Source organism: Pinus tabuliformis, chromosome 3_1, assembly GCF_031772625.1.
Source record: "Pinus tabuliformis cultivar Carrire ecotype Pingquan chromosome 3_1, CPIR1, whole genome shotgun sequence".
Lineage (NCBI taxonomy): Eukaryota > Viridiplantae > Streptophyta > Pinopsida > Pinales > Pinaceae > Pinus > Pinus tabuliformis.
In genome coordinates, this window is record NC_142301.1 from 225642815 (window position 1) to 225648018 (window position 5204).

The window sequence follows — 5204 nt, forward strand, 5'->3', positions numbered from 1 at the left end:
TTATGTGCTTAGTATGGGTATGCCTCCATCAACAAAAGAAAGTCATGATGTAAATGTATTGTAACTGGAGACAGTTTCGCCAGTTGTTCTGGATCGTGACTTGTCACAAGGTAAATCACTTCAGTCATCAATCATCATCTCTGACTTTGCGCTTTAGGGGGCACTATGTTATAGGCTATTTTGTCTCATCTGATCAATCAACCTCCTAATGGGATCATTCACATCCTATTCCCCCTTTACATCATCATTGCACAAAGCCCTATGCATGACTCTCTCATTCCCCACAATTTTTGCCCTGAACTGCATCATTTGAGCCAGTTTTAGGACCAATGCACCCTGACCTCTTGCTAGACAACATTCACCTACAGGTTTCTCCATTGCAGACTGCGTTGATCACTTACAGGTTTCTCTCCTTGCACCTGCGTTGGTTCTAGAAATTCGGGAAAAAGAGAGAGAATCCCAAAGCCTCCATTTCTAGAAGCTTCCAGGATTTGTTGTAACCATTTACCTCAGATAAAACTTTTGAATCCTATCCTATCTTGCCTTGGAGTTTCCATCCCTTATCTTTAGATCTCATCCTCCCATCAAGAGTGGATCTAAATCCCAAGATTGGTAAAAGGATAAGAACTCCCAACTTACCTCATTCCTCTATATATTTACAACCTTCCATATGCAAGAGGTTGGCTTTTGGAGAGTGATTCTACCCTTATTCTGAGTAATTCTTTCATGCATTTAAGGTGATTGGAGGTACACTTTGTGACAAAGGAAGGATAAGTCAACAACTTGGATGAGCTCTTCTACAAGATTGACACCTAGGTTGTAACTCACTCCATTTATATCAATACAAAGAGTTCTTTTGTTTTCCTATAAGTGATGTCGTTATTTCATATATTTCAATACCATGTCGATTTGTTGAATAAAGTAGATAGATGATGCTACACAGATCTCGTAGTTTCTTGGCTTATGTTGGCTGGTTGTGTAGGTTCTAATTTTGGCAACTGGAGCTAGTATTGGAGTATTCAAACCAAAGAAGGAGCCAAACATACGACATATTCCAAGTAGGTTTCTTCCCCTCATCTACTTACTTTGAGGAAAACATTGGGTCCTTTGTCATTTTGTTGTTCTGTGTTAGCCACCAAACCAGGGGAGATATTTATGTTTGCATTCATAAATCCTGCATAACACATGCGAACACCTAATGCGTGCTACATGATGTCTAAGAAATTCGAGCCTTTAATAATATAATGAGTCACTTTTAGGATGTACCAAATCATGAACATAAGTGTTCTTTAGCCTCCTTCTTCAAACCAAGCTCTGATACCATGTTAGAGATCAGGAGGTTTTCATTTTATTATCATATTTCCATTACATGATAATTACTTGTGAGACTATTAGCATTTTTATTATTATGTTTTCTTCCTTCGTCAAGCAATTACCATAAAACATGAAGATCACAAAAGACAATAGAACACAAGATATAGGCTCCAAGCTAGGGAAAAACCTCTCTAAGGGGAAAACCCATAAAATTCTCTTCTTATAGAACTAGATCAAATGAGATATCTAAGACCCATAACCACAAAAAATTTTGTCTCTAGATGCTAAGCCAAACCTTCCTTCCTTCTGGTTGTTTCATTAACAAGACACCAACAACAAAATATATATCAAGGTAGATCATTCACAAACCCTAGCTCCAAGAAGAAACTATTTCTTCCAGATTTTTGCCTTCCTCATATTTTCTATTTTCTCTGCGATATTTCAAAGCAAGATCATCCAAGTGTGTGTGTCCAAATGAGCTCCATCAATCCTCTATTTATACAGTTTAGAGCAGTGCGAATAGACATGTCCATTAAGACAAGGCTAACTTTAGATGTAGGTTGGCTTGGCATCTAGAGGGTTTTTCGTCCCAAAATTTACATTTGAAAAATTCTCTTTCCTTTCATTTTACAATTGGTCCAAAATATGACTTTGAATTTTTGACTCAAAAACCTAAAAGAGTGAAGAACATGCTTATATAGAAAAATAATAATAAATTTTATTTTTCTTTTTGTTTTGCTTTTTACATAAAATACATAATGGTACAAATTATGAAGACCGAAACTAGTTACATTTTCCAACAATAACAATATTTAAACATTCAACAATTTACAATATAAGCATCTCATAACTCACACAACAACACCATAAGCAACACACACATATGAAACACATAGAGACACTAGATGTACATGGATACCCATAAAGGGAGAAAACCACTAATATTCCTTTCAGTTCTTTACGCAAATGAACACTCCAACTTGTTGTTACATTATGTTTACTGGCACCAACCAAAAGGAAGCAACCACTCCCTGATTTGCAAGCACCCACTTACAGGAGGCATCGACTCCCAATTGTTTTTATAGGCACTGACCTTTAGGAAGCACCAACTCCATTTGTTATTTTTTGTTGGCAACAACTAATAGGAAGCTCCAACTCCTTGATTTGCAAGCACCAACTTGTAGGAGGCATCGACCCCCCAAGTTGTTTTTCAGGCACCCACCTGAAGGAAGCACCAACTCCCTAATGTGTAGGCACCAACTTGTAGTACCTAGTAGATCCGTTTTTCATAACATTCTCAAACTCAAATCCACAAGTACTCTATTACTTTAATCTTCGGAATTGTATTTGTTGCTCTCACTTCTTAAACTCTTAACCAACTAGATATCTCATTGTGCATGTTGGACAGTTGGCATTGTCTGGATGGCTAGTGGCTTAATAAAGATATATGCAAGTGTGTTGGCATTGATGTCAACAATCATGCTAGGGGGATGTGTTGGGTAGTTGTCATTTCCTAATTTTTGGCAGGAGTGTTGGCAATGATGTCAACTAGACTAGCATGGATTCTTGTCGTAGCAGAGGTTGGTAGTGATGGCCCAGAAGGAATTCCATGGTTGTTGTATTGCTTTGTCGAAAATCATCACAGTAGCGGGGTTATTGGAAAAGCCATAAGATGATGACTACAGTGATGGCCCAGGAGGAATCCCTTGTTGCTACAGAGCTCTGTAGAAAATCATCATAGTAGCAGGCTTACTGGAGAAGCCATAAAATGATGGATATGGTGGTTGGGAGTTCAGGATTCCAGGCACAAGAAGAAGAGTCAAGGAGCAAAGAGTGGCATAGAGTTTGCATCCATTTTAGAGGTAGCAGTTGAGATGAAAGCCTACATTGGACCTTCTCCATTGGAAATTTCTCTGAAAGAGATTTCCAACGGTGTGTGGAAGTCTGAAAATGACCCCCTGGATCAAAAGTTATGGTCTGTCGAAGTTCAAGGACTTGAAGTCATAAGTAGGATGAATATCGAAGGTCGTAACACATCAAGACCCAATGTCGGAACCTCGAAGCAGGTCATATCGGGTTATCGAAAGCCAGAGACCATCGGAACATCGGAGCAAGCTATATTGGAGGTCAGCAAAGCAGAAGTAAGAATATCGGAGGTCAGAGCACATCGAGACCCAATATTAGAACCTCAGAGCAAGTTATATCGGAAGGATGAATATCAAAACATCAGAGCAGGTGATATCAGAGGCTAGAGGTCATCGGAATATTGGAGGTTTGGGATATCGAAATATCAAAACTTCTTAGTAGGGACGATATTGCTAAAGTGCCGAGCAAAGTTAATAAAGGATCCTGTTGTAAAACCAAGGCTAATCGAGACTCCTTCTTTCTCCTCCTATAGGAAGGACACATGGCGAAATGTCAGTGGCCTGAGAAACTGAAGTGGTCAGGTGGTCAGTGACATCAGCATGAATTAACAGTATGGTGGATACGTGGCATCCTATTTTAGCATTTTTCAGTGGCCCAATGGGACAAATCAGTGTGGCACGTGTCACCTCCTAAGAGTTTCCAAGTGTGGAAGTGATGTCAGCATATTGGAGGTCAGAATATCGAAGGGTAAGAACATCGTGACTCCTGTGCAAATTATGGTTGAGAAGTTACAATAAAGGGGGCTTTGATATTACCTGACACATGGTTGTATGGAGCTCAAAGGGATCAAGGGCTGAACAAAGGGAGCCAAGATGCAATCAGAACTTTGTTGAAGTCACGATATAGAGGGGCTCTAATATAACACTAAGCCATTAGTCACAAGCTCGGTCCTATGAGAAGGAAAATGCTTAGGGAAGCTAAGAACCCAGGGAGCTGAGGATATCAAGAATGGGTAATATCGTAACATCTTGTTTGTTGAAGTTACGATATAGAAAGGCTCTGATATAATGCTAAGTCAATGGTCATAGGTCCAGTCATATGAGAAAGCAAATGCTCAAGGAGTTGAGGGCCAAGGAGGGCTAAGGATATCATAACAGTGTAATATCGTAACATTTCACTTGTGTTAGTTATGATATGTTAAAGTTTCGATGGAGCAGTACAAGGAAGCTTAATGGATGGATGAGTCTACAGTTGAAGAATTAAATGCAAATCAGTGGAGGTTGTTATTGAAGTTGCTAGATCTGCAGAAGGCTCTAAGACAAGGCAAAGAGGACAACATTTAACAGAGACATTGAAGGAATGAAGAAAGCAATCGGCTGCTTCACGTAGGCGCCTCAGTGAGTTAAATGGATGAATGGATCTGAATGGGTCGGAAGCTGAAGAACAAATGCAGATTGGTAGAGTTGGTTTATGGAGTTAGATGGATCTGCAGAAAGCATTGAGACAAGGTAACGAGGACAACAATCCACAAAGAAGCCATGCTGAAGTACAACCAAGTTGTGTGAAACCATGAATAAGCATTAAGAGCCTCAATAATAGGAGGTTTGTCTAAAGAAAGGACAGTGCCTGGTTGAAGTGTGCAGGTGGACTGAGAATTAATTCTCAGTATGGAGAAACAGTTAGGTGGCCATTCTCATGTTTAATGCCTTAGCTGAGACCAAGTCAGACGTAACAACAGAATGGAAAAGCCATGTCGAAGTACACTCAAGTAGTGTGAATACAAGACAAGAGTGGCAACATCGACCAATGAGTGGCAGAGGAACAAAATAGAGAAGCCCATTTGAGGAAATAGTGGGGGAATACAACATTGGCGAGAGAGTTGTGTGGAGAGCTCGTTGATGTGAGCGTGCTACTGTGTGTGATGTGAAGTGAGCCTGTTCTGCTTTGAAAGGTGGTGTGTGCCTAAGCAGTGAAAAGAGACCACGAGTGTCAGAGTTATTGTTGCTGTGCGAAAGGCAGATGAT